This window comes from Wyeomyia smithii, chromosome 2 (assembly GCF_029784165.1).
Source record: "Wyeomyia smithii strain HCP4-BCI-WySm-NY-G18 chromosome 2, ASM2978416v1, whole genome shotgun sequence".
Lineage (NCBI taxonomy): Eukaryota > Metazoa > Arthropoda > Insecta > Diptera > Culicidae > Wyeomyia > Wyeomyia smithii.
This window is the reverse complement of record NC_073695.1, coordinates 99,110,581-99,134,701: the sequence shown is the minus strand read 5'-3', so window position 1 is coordinate 99,134,701 and position 24,121 is coordinate 99,110,581. Positions and strand designations below refer to the sequence as shown.

General features: G+C 37.1%; 1 protein-coding gene across 5 annotated transcripts in view; it reads left to right on the top strand.

Annotated features, from left to right (window-relative positions):
- Positions 1-24,121, top strand: part of LOC129721426 (MOG interacting and ectopic P-granules protein 1) — a 38,311-nt gene that overhangs the window by 2,239 nt on the left and 11,951 nt on the right. The gene's annotated exons all lie outside the window — the stretch shown is intronic.

Sequence of the window (24,121 nt, the reverse complement as noted above, 5' to 3'; positions counted from 1 at the left end):
TGCTGCTTTTGAGGTTAGGTTTCGAAGTACCACTACCACTACACACCACCAACCAGCCTGCGAACGAACGACCCATCCATCCATCCACAATGGCTATCTACGGGTAGTGGCAGATTGTGGGTCTGGTCGGAAGGAGCTGAAAGGAAGAACGCAGGGAGCACTAACGAAAGCAATGAAAAGGCAAAAACTGAACGATGAGGTGTTCCAGAAGAGGCAACCGTTGGCGGTGTGGAAGCGAAGGGAAAGTGACAAACGGGATGACGCATGGGGAGAGGGGTTTGTGGGCGCAATACTAGAGGAACTTACCCGCAGTAACAGACTGTTCTGCTAAGGGTAAATGCCGTAATTGAAAGTTTTCTTTGAAACCTTCACTACTTGCGCATCTTATGCTGAGATTGTCCTGATTCCTAAGTAGGATTCGATCCCGCTAAGCTAGTATTGTGCTTCTACAGGTTACCGCACGATTTGTTTAAAGCTACTTAGTGGTTAATAGTGCTGGGGTTGGCCTGTGAGGCAACCATTTCGAGACGCGTACAATAGATTACGCAACGGTTCATTTGCCTCGCGGTTATTCAGGCTGGCTCTCCTATTCAGGTGACTGTCAGCAAATTATCCTGCGTTCTATTTTTACAACCAGTTTTTATGTTAGATATGCGTTTAGATAGTAACTTTGTAATTTCAATTTGACTATCAAAAAAGTGACCACTTTTCTTGTCAAGTCAGAACATTTTGATTAGAAGAAGATTATTACTATTCAGAACATTTTGATTAGAAGAAGATTATTACTATTGCTTTTCGTTGTCAAATATTACAGCGAGAATTGGGCAAAAAATGATCCAGAAACTGAAGAAAAAGTGTAGAGGCAAAAAACGGTCGTGTAGATGATTGAGGCCAAACTGGAGAAGTAAAGTCAATTTATCCAAAGTTCAATTGAAAAATTGGTATAGAAAGACTCTATACTTGATAATTAACCTCTTTTAAATATTGTTAGAAAATTAGCACGAAATAAAAAGCGAAGCCCAGGTACTACATTTCGGTTTGCAGTTTGATCGTTTTTTTTTATTTACTAATTATAAATTCAAATTACGCAGATTTGTTTCAAAGAAAATTTTACGATGCCTCAAGATTTTACTTCTTGGAGAAGAATTAGCGATAAAATAGATATCAGCAGATTTAATCGCAAAACAAGTTTTCGGAGATTCATAAGAAGTATTGTTTATGTTTCATATATTTCAGGTGTTTAACAAATAGGATAAATGTTAAAACTTTAGCTTTTTTCAAAGTAAGGGTTTATACCCTCACGAGACTTACTCACTATATATTTCACTATGTTTTTGGCTGTTTTGCGATTTCAGCAAAGAATATTATTCTCTCCAAGAACGTACTGTTTGATGCAGGATCCTTTATCGTTTGCCATTGGGGTCTTTCCTAACAGGTTTGAAATGTCCTGTGAATGTAATATGGAAAGCTGAAGAATATATTTGAAAAAATGACCACATTGCATCAAATTATGATTGAATTGGTTCCCAAAAAAAGGGAAGGGGAAGAACTCAGGACATTGTCGTTTTTGATATAGTTCCCATGCAAAACTTCAGCTTAATCGAACTTCTGGAACACGCACCTCAAAGCGGTCAAAATTTCACTTTTTTGATCGATGACAAAAATGCGCAGGAACCGTACATGAAATGTACGGTATCCATTTTTTAAAAGTCAAATGTCTTTTTTTGCATAACACCAGATCTCGACGTTTCATGCATTTCTGAGACATTTGGGATCAAAGAAAAAAAAAAAGTTTCGGTATCGACAATTTCATGAACCTGTGCATTTTTTCTTCATCGGCCAAAAAAGTGAGAGTTTGATAGAAATTTTGGACTTTTTTGAGAAGACGAAAGTTCTGAGCCCTACTTCTATACAAAATTCGTAGGTCAAATTATTATACAAAAAAAAACAATTGTTTATCCAACTTGGAAGCTTGTATTTGTGGTTACATGGTTTTAACGTATTTAACGAAAAGGACATGGTAGTCTATCTCGTCCTCTTCGAGGACTATTTTAGTATGGAAATTGTACATAAGAAACATTCAAGTAGTTATATTACTGAAATTGAACAAGCACATAAATTTGATTGTCGTTTTGAATTTGGCATTCACATTCACAGCATCAAATTTGCTGTGCTACATACAGCATGTTATCACAGATTATCGACCCATTGGCTGACAATTAAAAACACGGTCATCCCTTCTCCCGGTGGTACACTTCCCACCCGATTTATAGAAACCACCATTCTGGGGTCACCATCCTCTGTTGCCATATTTTCAGCCATCACAATGCCATGATTATTGGCAACAGTTGATAAACGAGCGTGCAAATAGCGAACACTTCAATGGTTTTGAATTTGAAAAAAAAATCCTATCCTGGACAAACTAGCATTGAATTCACATAACTGCATAAACGTGTACGCCTAACCAAACACATACATACGCGCTTCCCGGAACATTATTATTAACAGCATCAGTAACAACGTCATTCCCCAACCCATACCGCCGTCAACATCATCGTCATCATCATCATCACCGGGCTACAATCGCCCGAAATCCTACTTAATGGTAAATCCAAGATTGACTGACTGTGGAAAGCAAACGCATTCAGCGGCAACAGTATGGCTATTTTGATGATGGCATTTTGCCCTCGTTCTTCCCAATTGTGTTACCGCTACACTACCACTACCACCTTCGTCGTTTAAACTCTACCTAGATATCCGCTACTATTGCCACTCTCCATTCCTGTGTGGACCAGTCATAATACAATCGAAACATTTGCAACATGTTTTGTAATTCATACTCATCCCAAAATCCCAACAAATATGTATTAGTAGCCGACATTGTTTTAAAGATACGTTCAATGTACAAACTTAAGACTCAACTCGGAAACGTTAAATAATTCAAGTTTTCGAATTAGAGTATTTATCGCTCAGTAAATAAAAAGCTTTTTCTATCACCAGCAATTAATTTTATGGGTAAAGAAGTCATGCGCAGACATCACAGATGGATACAATATTTTCACCTAGAATTCATTTCTATTCCGGCGTATGCGAGCCCAGGTCAAAATGATATCGTGTGATAATCATCCAAACTGATTGACCCAAAAATACGATATACTGTTGAAATCTGAATTTCGAATGTTTTTGAGATTTTTCACGACCAACAGAATAGTTGGACGCGGTAATCTTGGACCTGAATGACGTTTAGTTTTTTAAAGTCGTTCTCTGGAAAAAAATTTCAATTCAAAACTATAAACTATTATTGTTAAAAATAATAAATTATAATATGTAAATTTACTCAAATGCTGCCCCACTCAAATAAATTGGAGAAAACACCTTTAAATATATATAGGGTATCGAACGTCTTCGTCAGTGGTTTTCTTCGGCCCCCTTTTTCATAAGATTGCTGCAGAAAAACTGCCGACGTTCGATACCCTAAATGAATTTTCCAAATATCAATGAACAAATCGTAAGCAAACATAGGCATTTTTTCAAAATGGAACACAGGTTTAATTCGAAATTCGAACGCTACAATATGAAGTTTGAACATTAGATTATTTTTCCACTTTTAATAAATGTTAACTAGCATTCATGTTTTTTATTTATCGAAAGACGAGAAAACCTGGAAAAAAGAAGAGAGACCGAAAAATGGAAAAACTAGTTGTTGGTTTCAGCTAAAGTCGACACAAGCTTCGCCGCAAGATCTGCATTCAATGAAATCAAACGTGGTTAGGCGGATAAACATATTTTGCTGTTTTGTAACACATTTTGAAACACATTTGAAATGTTCGAAGGTCTCCTCTTGCGTATCCAAATCCACTTTTCACGGGAACAAGGATTGCTCAGTTTTGAACCGAACGGAAGAAACTTTGATTGCTCAAAACATCGTATACAAGGCTGGCGTCAGAGAAGTTGTGTTCAAAGTTCTAATCATAGTGTTGGACATCGGATCGGGTAGAGTCCTGAATATCCGACCAAAAGGCAAATTGGACCGAACTTTGAAGATTGAAGTTCGATTTTATTTCGGACCGAACCGAAACAGAGTTACCCGGACCGGGTAATGCTTTCAATGTTTTTGAATAAGAATTACCTTTTCCACATAGCACTTTTATTCTTTTTAAGTTATAACGATGTGAAATTGATGTCATTAAAGCAAAAATTATTTTTTCTATTTTTCGGCAGAACAATTTTTTCACAGATTTCTGAATTTTTCAGAGGATTTTGTTAGAATTTGTTGTATAATGTTTTAAAAAAGGTGGTCATATTTATCGAATTCCTAAAAAACTGTCATGATTTCATTTAGGAATATACTGAAAATGCTTTTACGCGTCTTTTTAATATGGATTTCGGAATTTTCTTGATTTATCACGCGGATTGCGGGATAAGTCGAATTTTATTCTGATTATTTTGAATGATATTCTTCTGAAGTTCTCAAGAAAATTCCTCATATCCGGAGTGATTCGCGATTAGGGCTCAACTAACAAAATGTAAACAAATGGTTTTCTTACACTATTGAGTTTGAAAAGACTTACGAAATTCATGAAAAGAATCCTTTCTTTTGTATAAATCGATAAAATTATTTAAATCAAGCTTTTAGTGAAGGGCGATAAAGCAGTTTACCCAAAACAAAAGATACTTTGAAACTAGGCCCTTTACATTGTTTTGAAGCAACGGGCTTATTTGCGAAATATTTCGTAAACAGGCGACAGTAAAGGGCGGATCAACTTTTGTTTTCCAAAAAAAAGGCGCATTTAAAGGGGCGCAACTGGAGAAAAAATAAAAACAAGGCGAAAAAAAGATGAACGTATCTCGTTATCAGAATGCTTTAAGGCGAAATAGAGGTGGGCGAATCTCGTTGTCAGAATGCTTTAAGGTGAAACGGGACGTGGTCGCGATCAACTCGAATTTTGCAATCTAATTTTTTCTTGATTTATGAAGACTACGTACATGAAACTTTGATCAATTTTTTTCACAACTGTTGCATGCCTGAAGTAGCAATTTGAGTGCTGTTTATTTAGTGGAAGCCGATTGTTTACGCTCAAACTACAGAAGTAAAAAGAACTCTAACCTCATAATTGTATAGGAAAAGACCACAATCCCGTTTCACCTTAAGGCTCATTAGAAAAAGGTTAGAAGAAAAGTGCAGATTTAAGCCATAAAATTTATGGCCACTCTACCGGGAAAAACGGGAAAAGCGGGAAAAAGACGAGAATTTCAATTCACCGGGAAAAAAAAGACGGGAAAACCGGGAAATCAGGCTTCACACCGGGAAAATCATCTTCCTGTTTGTCATCCGCTTTATTTGTGCAACTATTTCTGAGAAAATATCAAAGTGAAAATCTGAAACTTCTTGCATGACGACCTAATTGCCTTAATTCTGCTGGTTGCAAGAAAGCTGGTTGTTGTTTTCTGCCGAAGCCAAAAGCGTCTTCATAACAAAATCTACGTTCAATTAAATGAAGCTCGATCAGGCGGATAGACATATTTTGCTGTTTTGTAATATATTTTGTTTACGTATCCAACGGAACGAAATGGAAGAAACGTTGATTGCCCAAAACATCGTATAGAAGGCTATCAGCGTCGCGGAAGGCGTATTGAATGTTCTTGTGAATAGTGTTCGACATCGGACCGGGTAATGTACGAAAATTCCGGCGAAAAAGCAGGCAGGACCGAACTTTAAAGTGTAGATTTCGGTTTTTTTTTCGGCCGGATCGAGTAATGCCGAAAAAGTCCGGTTTTGTTATTCTGTGTTTGTCCTTTTGATTACTAAATCTTGTTAAGGAAAGACGTCACCTTGAAGAATTATTTGGAAGTGGTTTCTCAGATTTTTTTCTACATCGAAAACAAACTAACACAAAAGGAGAAAACTGTTCAAGTGCTTTCAAATAAAAATGTCATTGAGGTATGGAAAAAAAGATTTTTCGAAACCGTTAATGTAGTGTTCTACATGAAAATTTTTAAAACGTAACAATTTCTATTTTTATTTATAAATGAAACACATCAAGTAGTTTGCATTTCAACGTGAAATGAAAGACAAAACATGAGTATTTTTGATTTGAATGAAACTTTGCATTTGCTCTCAACTAGATGATAAATGACTTTTTCATAGATATTTGGACCATTTTGACTTAAACAATATATTTAAAAAGGGGGTTTTGGTTCTAGTAGATAAAATCATTGAAAAATTATATCTCAGAGATTTCTATATACATCATTAAAAATTTATAAATTTTTATACATCGCCGAGTAGTAGAATTACTAGACTTGGAAAAATGTACTATAATAAAGATTTAAAAATATTTAATCACAAAATACAAAAAAAAATTTTTTCTCTTAAATAAAAAATTAAATTATCCACTTTTTGCAATAGTACAATTGTTTTTTTTTCTTTCAAATTTTAATGATGTAGATGTTATTTAAAAACTTGTAAACTGGTGAAAAATTATTTTTAAATTTTTTGACAAATTATTTTTGACATATTTCAGAACTAGACGATTTTGTTAGGATGTGTTGTATACTGTTTTAAAAAAGGAGCACACATTTACCGAATTCTTTAAATAACTGGCATGATTTCCTTTGAAAATATAGGTTAAATTGCTTTTTATACAGTTTTGGCGTGGCTTTTACGCGTCTTTTCAATGCGAATTCCAGAAGTATGTGGTTTATCAAGAGGGTTTCCAGGAAAAGTTGGATTCAACTGTGATTAATTCGAATATTTTTTTCAAGTCGTTTATTAAAAGTTACGGTTGAATTCATTTTACGTAACTTGAGAGAATTTTTCATATATTCCATTGGCCCCAGTCCGACAATTCTGTAAGTCTCAGGAAAAGTCGAGGTTTTTCGAAAAAAAAAGTTTTGATATAACAACAGACGTTGCATTTCTAAGACATTCGGCATTTTTGTGAACAAAAAAAAAAAAAAAACATCTGGCATCAACAAAAAAATTCAATTTTCATGTGCATTTTTTCATTGGCCAGAAAAGTAAAATTTTGATATTGGTCAGAAAAGTAAAATTTTGATATTACAAAATTGTTTTACATTTTATCTATCCAACAACATATTGGTTATTGTTATCCATCATGTGGTTATGTTGTTATTAATATTTGAAATCTGACGCAACATTTGCCAGTTTCATTTCCAATTTTACAGAATGCATCCCAGTATAGTAAACAAAGATGTAGTCCCACATCAAAAGATTTCGACAAATTCGTGTGCATTTTTTTATCGGTCAGAAAAGTGAACTTTAATCACTTTGACTGAGGTTCTTCTTCCCAAAGTCCGTTTGAGATTAAATTTTGCATGAGGACTTTTTTCGAGACACAAAACTTAAAGTGCGTCAGGTGGATGGTCAAATTTTCTGGCACCGTAATACATAATTTGGTGTCGCTAGCCAGTGTAGAATTGCGTCAACTTACGTGGGAGTGTCGCATAGTAACTGCCCGCCTAGTTCGTCGCTTCAACGTTATGTTTACGAGAAAACTCATCTAAGTCTCTTAAAAAATGTTGGTGGCTTGGAGGCCCATAAGCTTTCATTTTTTCCTAGTTCGAGCTTTAGGGCCATACCTGTGTTGACCAGTGTTATTAACGATTTGAAAAAAAGGCGAAATTGAAAGCACAAAGTCAGCAAAAAGAAATAATTTTTAGCTTGGAAATTCAGTGCTCATTTGATGCTCATTAAATGCTATAACTTCGAATTTAATGTTCCGTCATTTCTTTGAAAAATGCTCTGTTCTACTATCTTCTATCTTTTTCTGTGTGGACTCATCACTGCGACCAGAGCTTAGATCTTTGTGATATTGCCCAGGTGTTTTCTGTATTCCGCACTTCATATTATTAGCAGTAACACTATTGAAGTAAGTGATACGGTTATCATTAATATCAGTGCTTGGGCGTCGTACACAAATTACGCAACGCTAGAAGTCTAGATTTCAGACCCCCTCCCCCTCTATGTAACGATGAGTAACGTTCGATATGACTCCCCCCCCCTAAAATCACGGAACGCTGATCAACGTGACCCCCTTCAAAGTTTTCAAATTTGAGCCAACATCGTAGTTACGTAACTGTCCCTACTACCCCCTCTCCCCTATGTAACAATATGTAACGCAAACTCAACCCCCCTCCCACCCCATCATGCGTTACGTAATTTGTGTACGACGCCTTGTGTGTAATTACCTTTCCGTTTCAAGCTTACTGCTTTACTATACCGAGCCTCTGTTCATCCTGACAATATCGCCTAATTACAATTCCCTGGAGAGTACTTTCATATGTTACTCGCACCAGTTTTATTATAATAGGGACTTATTTTTGTTAGGAAGAGAGTCAACAGGGGTACTGTAGAATCCAGATTGAAAAAAAGGTACGTGGTGGGAAGCCTGAGAATAAACCCATGCTAAGGCGACAACCATAAATACGTAACGCAAAAAAAATAATTTTTGGACCCCCACCCCCCAGATGTAACGAAACGTAACGCCAACACCAACCCCCCCATAAAAATTACGTTAGGCGTCGTACACAAATTACGTAACGCTAAAAATCTAGATTTCAGACCCCCTCCTCTGTAACGATAAGTAACGTTCGATATGACTCCCCCCCGTCAAATTACGTAACGCTGAACAACCTGACCCCCCTCAAAATTTTCAATTTCGAGCCAACTTCGTAGTTACGTAACTGACCCTACTACCCCCCCTCCCCCTATGTAACAATAAGTAACGCAGGCTCAACCCCCTCTCCCCCCTTCATGCGTTACGTAATTTGTGTACGACACCTTACGCTGTAGAAGAATTTGATTAATAAAAATGCTCGTTTTTGGAGAGTCAGATTCTATCAGATCAGATTGCGTAATAAAGCGCTTCTGTTTATTTGCGAACGATTTAGAATAAATCGCTTCTGAGGCGATTTTGTGCTTCCGGTGCTTACGTCAAAATCCCAGCCCACGGCAGAGGTGTTCGATTTAACGAACAGTACTTAAGAATTTCTTTACACATAAATAGGGGAAAGTAGGTAAAGACGGACACCCTAAGGTTTAACCTAAATAATTACTCAGGTATTGTCATTTAGATCGTAGTAATTTTTTTTTTTTCTTCATATGAAAGATCGTAGTAATCATACAAATTGAAACTTAAGATCATTTGTTGTCATAATTATTTTTGGTATTAGTGAACTTCCTCCAAGTTTTATGTGTTTTGGGTCTTCAAAAATACGACTACAAATTGCTTTTTTTTGACATGGTTGGGAAAGACGGACACATGGGGTGAGTAAGATGGACACTACGATGGTAAAGGTGGACACTTACAAAAAAGATGTAGTACGTTACGTATTCTTTTGATCTATGTGTGAAGTGATGGCCAAACACTACTCTACGTTATTACCCTCCATCTATACATCACGTGAACAGTTCGGGAGGGTGGGTTAGGATGAAGGCAATAATTCACGACCTATATGGCCTTTTCTAATTGCTAAGTGATTAATATCTGCTGGTTTCTCTCGCAGGTGTACTTTGTAAACATCTGTAGTACACAACCATATACATGTGAAAATTCTTGGAAAATCCGTGTGTCCATCTTTCCCAACCATAGTGTGTCCGTCTTGCCCGACCTGGCTGTAAATTTTTCAAACGATCATAGCTCTCTATCGGAACATCGAAAATCTGCTAGATTTTCAGTAGAGAACTGAGGAAAGACTAATTAAACACTTCACTATCGGGAGCAAATGAAAACACATTAGTTTCACGAGCTTTCCACTATTTTCCGTGGAATGAAAATTACATCAAGAAGCGCGTTCACGAAAATTTTCTTTGTTTTACTTACAAATTTGACAGTTTGCTTGCTGAAAACTGACAATGCATCTCAAAAGTATTAACACACTACAAAGAAGGTATTCGCATCACTCAACTATCGTAATACATTCTAGTTTGTGAAATATTGAGAGTGTCCATCTTACCCGCAGTGTCCGTCTTTACCTACTTTCCCCTATATTCCGTTACATATCTGTATACAATAGCTGGAAATGCTAGGTACAAAAAAACTTCTCCCATTCCGTAGGGAGGGGAGCGTTTCGCGCAAATGCGTTCAAAAACACAATTTTCCAAAAATTGTTTTGAAGCTGAAAAAACAATAGAAGCTATTGATAATAATATATTTAGTAGCTAACAGATGACATCGTTTGTGTACCATTTATCAATGTTCTGCAAGCAACTCGGTTGTAAGAAGTCGAAAAAAAATTATCTTTTTTCTTGATTAGAACAATACAAGCCCGCGTCATGAAAATCACGTTGGAGAAAAACCGGGATCTTGGTCCGGTCCATAATGGGTTAAACTTAGTTTCAAACGTACGACGACTGTGTCAGTGCAGTTTCGCCTATAGTGATTATCAGATACAAGTTCTGTAATTTTTTATTTTTATTCCTTAGAAATGGCTGACATTTTATTTTCCCCCGTAAAATCTACTGAAATAAAACTATGAAAAAAAAAGAGAAATTATAAAAAAATCCTACGTACGCGCTTTCAGTATGCAACAACAGAGCCTAATAAAACAAATTGCTTCCAATCTGTTGAAAATGAAATAATTATCCTGCACGCTGGTTTTAGAAACTTGCATTTAATGATTTTTAAATATATAGTGGAGTTGAGAGAGACTTATACCAATTAGAAAAAAGGACTCATACCGTTTAAAAGAACATCAATATAGTGCTCTTCTGCTACAATAAAATTGAAAACTTCTCTAGACCTTTTTAAAACTTCTCTAGTTTTTGGCAACACAAAAAATTCGGACGTGTTGCTGAAATCGAACAGGGTATGTATATCGACAGTTCGAAACTAAACGTCGAAATCTTATATTTGAAAAACTGTAGATTTAGCCCTGTGTGATCCTTAATTTGTCATAAGTCATCATACATCGAATTAAAGATTGCAAATTTTACAACAAAACTTGTTTTGTATTGTTTTTAGTCAATTCAATCAGTTTATATCATATATAAGAATTCATTATTGAATATTTCGCTAGAAATGCTTTCTCGAAAATCCTGGCAACTGTTATTACCAAACTCCGGACCGGACCAGAATGGAGTTAATTGGCCCGGAACTCTGATTCGTTCTGATCTTCAACCGGACCGGAACCCGGACCCAACTTTTCGTTCCAGTGTCGAACACTACTACTGGTTTTCGATTGCTCAGAGATTTCACTCGCATTTCATTGCTGGTGTTTCAATGTTAATGTTAACGACTGCAAAATTTTGTTGATGGATATAGATTATCACGCCGTGTGACAAAAATTGTTGTTGCAGGTGTGGCTCATCGCAAAGTTGAGATCATGTAGCTTCAATTTTTCTTTAACAAACTAGTACCAAAGGTCTTCGCACGTGCTGTTCATGGAGAAAAGGATATGTTGAGTATTTTTTCCGGGACTGGGTAGTATATTGATATTCCATATCAATAGCTTCTTTTATTTTTGTATTTTCAGGTGAATTTTACATGTTTAAGGCTAAGAATTACTCCATTTGTAAGAAATGCTAACCCATCAAATTTGTTTGGATTTTTTTAGACTTTCTGAAGTCTAACCACGCGTTCGGCCACTGAGGTATCTATTTCATAACTGCGCAATTTAATCCAAACTTATACATGTTTTGGAAAGACTAAGACCAACAATAATACATCTTAGAATTTTTCGCTTTGCCAAACTATTTTGAAAATTGTTAGCAACGTTGCACATTACACTATTTCCCCAATAAGTTATGTAAAACAAAATAAAATGTTTTTTTTTTCTTAAATTGCTTTATTTATATTCCTAGAAACTTCACAGCAAAAAAACAGTATTCTCGTATGAACATTCACATGTCAACTGTGTTAAACTTTGGGCTTATTAATCAAGTGTTTTGATAAAACTTTGAGTAGCAGTCGGTTCGGAGCAGTCGTTTATTAAATTGATGATACATAGATCCACTATGTGATTATTTGTATGTTAGGAAGGAGCATTACTCACTTAAAAAAAATATTAGTTAGTTTTCATAGAAGGCAAAAACATAAGGTTTAGTAACTAACTAGTACACCCTGTCGAAGTTTTTGTTATCTACTATCAAAATTGACATCTTTTTTTATAACTATGAAGTTATATGCGAGTTGTACGTGACCCTCAAGTTGTATCTAACATAGATATTTGTGAACAACATGCTCAAATAAAATAATTTTCTCTTTTTTCTTCTCCGAAAGTCAAGCTGGAATTCTGTTCTATGAATCTTAAGGTATATACTGTTGAAAATCGAATAAATATGTGGAACTTTTATGAAGGCTTAATCCTATAAGTCTCAGGACAACAAAAAATTATGCTTCTTAAAAGCTACAGTTTGCAAGAATGTCGCACCAAACACGAAAAGCCTACATCAAAAACCGTTTCTACCGTTGCTAAGTGATATGTCTTCAATCGAAGCTTCTTCGACTTTCTAGTAAAGTTTGCAAAAAATGCTATCCCCGCCGCGTACCACCACCCAGCCCGTCCCTTCGAGTGTGCTCGCTTTCAGTGTCGCCACCGCTTCCACCACGGCTTCCCACACCCGTTAGCCACTTTTCCACAAACCGTCGACCTCCGGTGCGCCGCCGTTGGTTGTTTTACTATACTGGTGCCGTTGTAGATTGGCGAACAGTTTTTCCCAACGATCGTACTTTGTGCCAATATCGGTGTGTATTCACATTCACCAACACCACTGTCGGTACGGACACACAGTTGTCGGCCAGAGAATTCCACATACATTCAAAAATCAATTCAACTAGCAGCAGAAATTCATCCCCTTGCGTGTCCGCCACCCCGCCCCTAGGAGGGTTCGTCTCTTCCTCACTACCCGCTTATCATCATCCCTTGTCGGAAATAATAGGTAAATGCTGTTTGGTGTTACTTTATGCGTTTGAAATTTTAGATCTGTCTCTTGCGATGACGGTACACCCGAAGTGATTGGAACGACTAATTACCAGAATGATTATGATTCACAATTATCGGATGATGTTGCCGCTAGCAATAACACAACATCAGAGTGGTGAAATATTTAAACGAACCACCGGCGGAATTCGCTTGCCCCCATGAATCGCGGTCAGGTGTAATTGCCGCGCTTGCACTATTTTTTCGTGATTATGTGCAGTTTTCGATTTCCCGGGTTCAGTGTTTTTCATAAGCAAGCTCTATGGTTGTTTTACTGCCGTTTAGTCATGTTTTTTCCTGCTTCTTTATTTCTTAATTTCTTCGCCAGGGTTTTCTCTGTCTCTGTCTCTGATTTCGCTTTTGCTTTCTGTTCGTGCTTTTAGTCGATGATTCCGTTTTGTGCTATGAGAGCGGCCGTTAGTTGAAAATTCCCCTGTCGTTTCGCTTCCCTTCACAGAGCCGCGCGAAGTAAATTGGATGACGTTTCGCAAGCACCAGATTTTGTCTCACATGTTTGATATCATGTTTTCTGTTAGGTGATTCTAATGGGGTACAGGTTGAGCTAGAGAGCAATCACTCTATGCCCCGCTACTTTTTTACCTACTACGAAGATCCACATTGGGTCTTCAAATCCGATCGGTTCTGGTGGTTGCCTACTAAATGTTGCTAAAACAGAAACAGGTCGGCCATTTTGGAACGCTGTAGGATTTTCCTCAGCAGCAGCGGCGGCAGTAGAACCCCCGCTTTACCCTCGCTACCCAAGTAACAGCAGTAGCAGCTGCTGTTGCCGATGTAGAACCGGGCTGCCATCTGGTGTTGTTGAAGCACAACTCGGCTCCGTAGAGAGTTGAGCCATGTTGGCAAGGGACTTTTTTTTTGTTCATGTTTCGCTCGTTCGGTACGAGTTGTGGGCGATCCCCGGATGACGTGGAACATCTGCAGAGGTGCGGCGACGGCGACGCGGACTTGCGGATGGATTGGTAGTCGGTGCGGTGTGGTAGCCGAAGATACCCGTAAGAAGGATTTTATCGATTTATTTTTCCTGGGAGTCTCTGTTCTAGAGCTATTTTATGAAACATTGATTTTGTCGGAAAATAATTTGCTTGATTAGGTTTATACTGTTGAACACTTTGTGACTTCAAATGTAGGTTCAAATGTTGTCGTTAAGCCTTGAATGGTTATTAACTAGACTCTTTTTGCCACCAATGAGCTGGAAATTGTTCAACTATAACTGCAATAGACCCTTGATAAGTATTTTTTGCATCCAACATACGAATCATCGAATCAGAAGATCATCTGATTTCTGAAACGTATTCAAAGTTAGAACCTATCTTAGGTTATAAATAGCTTAACCATCTTGATTGTCGCTTTTTTATGTTTCGCAAAATAAGTAGTTGCCGTATGAGAGCGACGAAACACTGGTGATGAAACTTTCAACACCTACGCAATTATTGCGAATTGCACATTTTTATATTATTGTGAGAAATGAATTGAACTTTGTGTTGAGATCTTTTGTACAAGCTCACTACATAAGAATATTTCAATGTAAGTTATTTCTATGAAATTTTATTAAATTGCAAAACCGACTTTCCATGTTGGAAGTATCTATTAATATAATTAATGAGTGCATGATGGTAAGTTATTATGTTGAATATAAAATTTTTTATTTTATTTAAATTATTTCCCATTTCCCATTTTTATTTGCAATCTTCCAAAATTAAAAGCACAGCTTAGAGCGGATTGAAATAACAACTGTTGTGACTACGGTCTTCAAGCAAATTTCAGAGCTTGTGAAGATACATACTTATTCAAGGTAGCCAAATCTTGACAAAATTGAAATCTTGTTATTGAAAATAGATGAACAAAAATACTGCCATCGCAGCACTTTTTTCTATTCGATCAAATAGCATTGCACAACAGTTGCAGAGAGTTGGTGACAGCAAAAAATGCAAAAAATAAAACAAATAATTTCCGTCCGTTAGCAGCGACAAGAAGCTGTGGGTCAAGTTACTTATTGCCCAACGAAAGTCAAGTACTTTCGAGGATTTTTATCTTTCTGGCTAAGTTTTAACCACTTTCGTTAATGGAATGTACTTACATAGATTTGCAAGGGAGAATAGATTGTCTTGTTTTTCTTCATTTCAAAAAATGCACCATTTCAGGAAGCGAACACAACGCTCTCACAAACGCCCATACATCCTTTGTTATTTTGAAATTTCACCAGTTAGCTCGACCATTCGATCGCTTTCCGAGAGACATTTGTATATTTTTTTATATCAAATTGAGGCGACTTTGTTATGTACGTCTTCATTTGTTATGTGATGTAATACGTGAAGTTTGGATTTTAGGCGGTTTAATAGGCAAATTTTTCAGAAAAGTCAGTTTTTACGTGGTATGTTTTTGGTGATATTTCTGTTTTCAAATCATTTATTCAAAGTGTCAGTTGAATATCCAAAACCTAATTCTGGAATATTTACTAGAGATGCTCAGTTTTGATATTTTTCAAATCCGTACCCGACCCGAACCCGATATTTCTAAATGGTTTTAAACCCGAACCTGTTTAAATCCGAAATTAATCTAACTCTAATATTCACCTAACTCCTTTTATATTTCCATCTTCATTCGCAGGGGGAATTAACTCTACACTTTAATCTTTTTCGAAAGTATTTAGTAGACTGCAAGTTTATTAAGCTTTCAGGCGTATTTCAGAATTTACGCGGTTTATTTCTACGCTGATTACGAAATTTGCGCGTCACGTATCCCCGCGTAGGGAGTGTACGCAAATGTTCACGCTTGTACACGAAAGGGGGAGGAGTAATGCTTTTTTTTCAGAAAATTAGGGACCTATAGTAAGAATTCTACAAATTTTCTGGTTTTAGAAACGTTGTCAGCTATATCTAAGATAAATCTGGAATCATATCTTTTGTGGCCTCTTCGTTTATTGGATTCTTCAGACTTGTGGAGAACTTTTCAAGAATTTTAACAAAAAAAAAAAAATGTTTTTGCCTTTAGTATTAAATACTCTATAAATCAGGCAACGGAATCAAGGCTTTTTGCATCCAAACTTAGTGTACTCTAGAATAACCATAGTAAAGAGAGGGTCATTTGTTTTATTATTGTTGAAAACGATGTAATGGTTACACGGATTATTAGCTACTAGCTGACCCGGCAAACTTCGTCCCGTCCATTTTTTCTTTATCTTGACCATTTCAAACATTTACCTTGCGATTTGTTTATAGTCTGCGATTGCATGACGATTTAGTTTTTGAATACGTTCAAACGCAAAAGACAAATTGTTTGCAATGATTGTTTTCATCGGATCGGAATGATAATATCCTCGCCTTTGGCTTCCGAACATCACCTTGTTTCTGGAAATACGAACTACCCATATTGGGTGGTATTCGGGTATTTTTTCATTCCATATCCATATTGGGTGGTATTCAGTCATTTTAGACTGTTTTCCAGAAGCCTGAAGTCGCCAGCTTAGAATTCAAAATGGTGTCCAGAATCGATTCTTCGCTTCTATGCATTATTCCGATTACGAAAATACCTTCATTGAGTGGTATTCGATCATTTTCGGCTGTTGTCTAGAAACCGAAAGTTTACGCCATGTTTACCAATCGCCATGTTTACGGAAATACCCATATTGGGTGGTATTATGTCACTTTCGGCTGTTTTTCAGAAATCGGAAGTAGTCATATTGGTTTTAAAAATGGAGGTCAATTTCAATTTCTTGGCGTCATTTCGGTTGCGGAAATGGCATAACATTTGCTACCGGAAGTCACCATCTTAGAATTGAAAATGGTGATTCGATTTTTTTTTTCTTCTGTGTATTCTGGTTCCGAAAAACCCATATGAGGTAGAAATCGATCATTTTGGGTTGTTTTTAAAAAATCACAAAAGTTGTATGCAAAGCCACGACCGCAAAAAATATTAAATCTTCAATAATTTGACAGAGGAAATTAAGGAATTTATCTGATAACACAGTTGGAAGCTGTTTTCACACTGAAAATTTGACGGCCCATATATTTCGAAGGCCAGCATTCCAAAACGTGTGTGTATTGTCAAAATACGGCAACTTTTCACTAGAGGAACTGCCGGCTAATGTACTTACTACTGATGCTGCTCGTTCCTGCACAAGCCAGCTTTTACTAGAGGAAGTGCCGCTGCACCAGCTGGCCACAATAGCGCTGCTGATACCACTGCTGCTGCTGATGCTATCCACTGCCACAGCTGCTGCTGTTATGTAAGGTTTGTTGTAGTCGCTGTCTAGAAATAATATGAGTAGTTTTGGCCGAAACAGGCTCTTATTTAAGCCAAATAGCACATTTCAAATTACTAGGTCTATAATTCTGTCGAGCATGCGCGGGAAAGCAATCATATAACGACTCGAGTGTTGTGCTCATTACCGAAGGAAAAAATAATTCAGTACGTTCTGAGACACGGAGAAGAAGTCAAATTTCTAACTGTTCCAAATTTGACATTAACTTAAGAAAAAATATTAACCCTTCAATTAGGTATTTATTTATTCTTGGCGTTATCACTGACAGTGCGAATAAGGTATTCCCTGTGATAGATAACACAGTGAAAAGCTGTTTTAACACTCAAAACGAGACGGCTCATGTATTTTGAACACAGAGACGCATTTCACTAAAGGAAGTTCCCCACTTCGTCAACGGGCCCTGCTACTACCGATGCTGATATCAGCTGCGACTGCTGCCGCTATCCGTTGCCATTGCTATCCGCTGCACTGCTGCTGCTGCTAAGGGTGTACTGCTGTTGTCGCTGTCTGGAAATAATATGAGCAGTTTTGGCTTAACAGGCTCTTGTTTAGGCCAAATAGCACATTTCAAATTACTAGATCTATAATTCTGTCGACCGTGCTTGGGAAGCAATCATATAACGACCAATCGAGGTCGAATTTTTCGTTTTGACAAGGCTTGACAATTTTCAATTGTACAATAGTTTGAATAACGAAATTACAATTTTCTGCATTTGGGAAGAATCTTAGAAGATTTTCCAAATTTTACACCCCTATGTAGCCAAGTATGTAACCGAACTTCCTGAGAGACGAAGTTCTACGTCAAAACCGGAAGTCGTCATCTCATAATCCTAACTGATATCTGAGGTCGATTTGTGGCCTCTGTGAATCGTTACAATTCCGGAAATTTCCATGTGGGGTGGTATTTGGACACTTTCAGCTGTTTTCCAGACACCGGAAGTTGCTCAACATGAGTCTATTTGTGGCATCTGGGCATCATACTGATTGTGAAAATAGTATGGTGGTACAGACCTCGTTCGGTTTTGGCACGATTTAATTTTGGTACTGTTCGATTTTGGTACATGTCCCAAAAACGAGTTGTTTTTTTTAATCATATTTTTTTACTTAATAAGTAGTTTGTTAACTTAGACCCTAGATATGACCACCTATGGACTAGTTTTAGGATTCCGAGTGAATAGAGTTGTCGCCTGATTGTTTTGGCTCAATAATCTCGTAATATCCGGAACTCAACCGGAACAGGTTCGCATGTTGCCTATGATGACAAAGACACTTGATATGACCACCCGAGTAATTATAGGCGTGGTACGCTTCTCAGTACTGCTTTGATCATTACCATTATATTACCGGAACAGTTTCCGGTCATATCTCCATAACCAGTTGACCGATTCCGGACATCCACCTCGGCAACATGAAGGACCATAATATCTCTGTTTTGGCGGTTAAAAAAAAGCAAAACCTTGGTGCTACATTCCGTATCGGAGCTCGACCTTCTGTTTACTATACACAGGCTTCGCAGCCGACTGTTAAGTGTACAGGACATTGGTGGGGCTAGCGCTACGATCCTACTGACAGTAACAGTCTCTCTAAAGCCGGGACTCGAACATACGACAACTGGCTTGTAAGACCAGTATCGTACCTCGAGACAAGCTGGGAGATTTTTGGCGGTTTGATAACCTAAATTTGTTGGAGGACAAATGAGGAAACTAAAAAATATGAATGAAAAAAAAACCGTTCGTTTTTGGCCCCTTCCTCCTCTCCTTCAAACTATGGAAGAGTGTCAAACCATCATAGAAACATTTTGTTGCCCTCAAAAACTTCAACATTTTTGGTTCCATTTGCTTCATCAGTTTCCGAGTTATGTAGAAATTAGTGTTTGATTTGTATAGAAGCCAGAAGAGGGAACGATTTCGAACCACCGTAAAAATATTTCTTGCTCCAAAAACCTTTACATGCGAAATTTAGTTACATTAACTTGATTTGTTCTTGAATTGTGCAAAAAAAATTGTTTCATCTGCATGGGACCCCTCTCTTCCACAGGAGGAAGGGGTGTTGAGCCACCATTTAAACATTTATTACCCTCAATAAACAAACACTACCACAGAAAAAAATTTGCTCCTTAAAACATCCACTCGCCAAATTCGAAGCACTCGGACAGGGTGGCCACTCTACCGGGAAAAAGCCGGGAATTTCAAATCACCGGGAAAAAAAGTCGGGAAACCGGGAAGTTAGACCTCACGCCGGGAAGTTCATCCTCCAAAATTTCTGAGGAAATGTCAACATGACACCCTTTTTTGCACGTTGACCTAACTAGCATGATTCTGCCGGTTATGGAAAAGCTGGTTGTTGGTTTCAGCCAAAGTCGACAGCGGCTTCGCAGCAAGATCTGCTTGAATAAAATCAAGCTTGGTCAGGCGGAAAAACATAGTTTACAGGTCCATTACATCTTTTGCCAGATTTTTAAAGAAAATGTTTTAACGTTCTCTTCTTGCATAACCTATCCCCTTTAACCATTGGTGTAACTACGAAGGGGCTAGGGGTGCTATAGCCCACTCTAGGTTTTCTGTAGCCCTACCTAGAGTTGATCTAATATTCTTCAGGAACGAAAAACAATGCGAACAGTAGAGCAGATATTCGGCAATTTCTTGTCGACCTCCAACTACTGCTGCAGTACCGAAATGGGATCCCACGAGAAATACAAAAAGGAAAAAAAATTGGCTATGTCGTTTTTGCATGAAACATATAGAGAATTAACTCCCCCTAATAATTTTCCTTAGTTACGGAAATGCTTCTAACGTGAACAAGGATTGCTCAGTTTTGAATCAGATGGAAGAAATTTTGATTGCTCAAAACAAAACATCGTATATCAGCGTCGCAGGAGGCGTATTGAAAATTCTTGTTAATAGTGTTCGACATCGGATCCGATAGAATCCAATTGAAAGTCAGATAGGACCTAAACTTGCTGCCTTTCTTCGATTCTCGATTTTATTTTGAACCGTACCGGACCGGAACGGAGCTACCCTGGTTGTACTTCTCGATTTTTGATATGATTTTAATCACAAGCAGCACATTTAAACTGCGAATTATTTTTTTTGCAATAGGTTTTTCTTATTCTGTGTTCGACATTTTGACTATTGGATTTTGTTAATGAAAGACGCCACCTTGGAGAGCTATTTGTTAAAGATTTTTGAGATTTATTCTGTATCAAAAACAAACAGGTGCTACACAGAAATAAGGAAAACTGTTCTAGAACCTTTGAATCAAAATGCTTTGTAAGATATAAAAAAATCAAATCCGCGAATTCTGTCCTACAAATTTAAAAACGTAATGATTTTCATTCATATTTATAATTAAAACAAATTAATTCCTAGATTTGGAAGAAATATGATATTGGAACAAAACATTTTTTTTGAATATTTTTTTTTTGTTTCAAATTATAACGATGTAAAATTGATGGCTTTTAAAAAACTTATAAGATCGAGCACAAATTATTTTTTTTAATTTTAAGTTAAGTAAAGCGGACAATGCATGTAGTTTGCGAGAATGCGAAAATGAACGGGAATAGAAGGTGTGACTTTTAGACTTAGAAAAAAATTTCCCTCGTCCAGACGGGACTTGAACCCGCAATCTCCGTTGTCTCCGGCTGTAGATATAAAAAGTCGTTATACACAGTATGCGTGAAGAGATCACTCTCTTAGTTACAGAAATAAACTCCCACAGGGCAGTGTGTGCAGTTCTTCGTGGCGTGCTGAGATACGGGAACACAATAGTAGAGGGTGATTCGACTTTGTTTTAGGGCGAGTTATACCTTTTCCAGTAGTTTAATTGGCTAAAACACCTTGCTGGAGACAACGGAGATTGCGGAGATTGCGAGCTCAAAAGTAAATTGACAGAGAAAGAAGCAGAAGGAAGCAAGAAAGCGCGGGAAGGCGAAGATTGTCAACGATTTGGAGATAAAAAGGGCGAAAATTGTGCAGCAGATAACTATGAAGGTACTTGCTAACATCCACGAACAGCTAAAACGATGAAAAAGAAATATTTTTCATAGTTTTGTAACACTATTTTTGCTACCACAAAAGATCAACACAATGCTTTATTTTTTCAATGGTCCAAATCTTACAAAAAAAAAAAACACTATTTTTGCAAGGCATAAATAAACATGTGAAAAATAATTTTTTTTTTCATATATTTTAAAAATAAAACACCGGGAAATTTTATCAAATATCATTGGGAAAACAGGGAAAAAACCGGGGAATTGAAAATTGATTTCGAGTGGCCACCCTGCACTCGCTTCCAGAGGAGAAACGAGTGTCAAACTACCACAGAAATATTGTTTGCTCCCAAAAACTTCTACTTTTCAAATTTGATTCCATTTGTTTGATAAGTGTTCTCGAGTTATGCAGAAATTTGTGTTATATTTGTATGGGCCCCTCCATTTCAGAGTAGGGAGGGGTGCCTAATCTATCACAGAAATATTTTTTGCTTCCAAAAATCTCCAAATGCCATATTTGGTTTCATTTGCTTGATTAGTTCTCGAGTTGTGCAGAAATTCGTGTTTCATTTATTTATGCCCCCGGCCCCATGTTCCCTACATATAAGTTTTCACATCAATTAGCTCAGTAGTTTCCAAGTCAATATGGATCAGACAGACAGACAAACAGGACTGAATTTTTTTATGTTTAATTACAGTCAAACCTGTTTTTGTGCGAGGGATAGGGACCGCACAAAATAAATTGCATTAACGTATATATTAGGGTGGGGAAAATGATCGATTTTCCAGAACCAAGTTTTTTTGGTTCCTTTTGGGTTCCCAAACAACCCTAAACTTACCTGAAGTCGATTGGTCTTGTCTCCGCTTGGTGCATTGCATTTCAAATTTGTATGAAAATTTATATGGGAAAACCTTCTTTTTTGCATTTACCTTTCTAGAGAGCTCAATAATGCTCTAATAATGCACTACAGTATGTTAAAGTATATTATTTTAGATGCCTAACAACTTTGTAGAAGACACAAAAGAGCTAGGATGTCCCTAAGAAGAGCTATAGCTGTTCAAAGTTGAGTATGTCGATTTAAATGCAATAAATCTTCTTTTCTGCCAACATTACCAATGTACCGGCGTCAGTAGGATTCCCATCAAAAGTAACCTGTCGTAACGAGTTTATACACTCAGCTGGATCAAGTAAACAAATTTAGGTCAATATTCCAGGCGTAGATATAATCTACAACGTGTTTCAGGGGTAACTTCTGATGGAAATCTGACTGACGCCGGTACACTGGCAGTGTTGGCAGAAAAAATGGTTTGCAACATAAATTTCGACATACTCAACTTTGAACAGCTCTAGTATTTTTTTGGCTCACCCTAGCTCTTTAGTGGCTTCGGCAAAGTTGTAAGGCACCAAAAAATCTACTGTTTGAAGTAATGAAACCTATGGTTTAAGCCATTTTTAGCTCTTTAGAATGGAAAATGCAAAAAAGTTGGTTTTTCCATACCAATCTCCATATGAATTTAAAATGCAATGCGCCAAGCGGAGACAAAACCAATCGACTTGCAATAAATTCAGGATTTCAGGAAACAGAACAAAAAAAAACTTGGTTCTGGCTTTCTGCTATCAAATTTCGTTTTTTCCATATAACGATTCCCCACCCTAGTATATATCTTACAACAACAACAACCGAAACTATAAAAAATTGTTTTACATTATTTTTTTGGCTTGGCCTAGCTAAATATTTTATCGAGAAATATTTGAAGGTATGCTGAAGATAAACAAGCGACACTTTTCCCCATCTCAATAATTTTTTTCCTCATTCGGAAACGTACGAAATAAACTTTAAATAATTTCTAGAACAGTGCGGTTATTTTGAGAGGCCGTCGCTTTCGACGGTGTGTCAACGACCGATATGGATAGTGGTTTGTTACCTCATCAGCTTCAGGTTGTCGTGCTTCCTCGTCTTCGATAGCGCGTAACTATTGTTCGCATGATTGCATATCCTAATCTATTATTTAGTTATGTATTATGAAGCCCATTTTAAATTACAAAAATATCTAGCGTCGCTCACAATTCTGCATTAAAAAATCGAAAGTCGTCGAAATTTAGTATTAAAAATAACTTATTTTAATACATTTTTCAGCTGCAGCAATAAAGTGAAAAGATTATTTGTCTAAGTTCCGTTTTTCATGAGAACGAGAAAGCATGGTAAATTGAACTGAAAAGTAGAAATTCAACAAGGGGAACGAGGCTTATCGAAATCTCCTTTCTCTTGATATAATAAGACCCTCTCTTAGAATCAACCTTGCCAGAGAGGAACGTTAGGTGTAGTCTCAGTTAAGGGAATTGTAATTGGACGATATTGGTAGGATAGAGGGAGGCTCGGTATAGTAGAGCAGTCAGCTTGAAACGAAAGGATAAACTCTCACACACAAGCACGGATAAAAATGAAAAGCATATCATTTCAATAGTGATACTGCCAATAATATGAAGTGTGGAGTACAGAAAACACCTGGGCAATATAACAATAAATCAAATGTCTCTGGTCGCAGTGATGAGTCCACACAGAGGAGATAAATGAATGATTTTAATGCATTTATTTTTGCACTGCGTTGAAACATTTTATCGTTTAGTTTAGATTTTGTTTTCCCGCTCATTTTTGCTCTATTTTTTTCAAATATTTTTAAATGAAAGTAAGTAGAGTGCGCAAATCACGATTTAACTCAAAAACGGGTCGGCAGATCGGCGTGAAAAGTTGTATGTAAGCGTTTCTAGGGCCGAAGAAGGTTTGAGCTGGTTTGAGGGGCCTCAAGAAGAGAGGGCTGCCATACAAACGAAACTCAAATTTCTACATAACTCAAGAACTAATCAAGCAAATGAAACCAAATTTGGCATGTAGAGGTCTTTGAAAGCA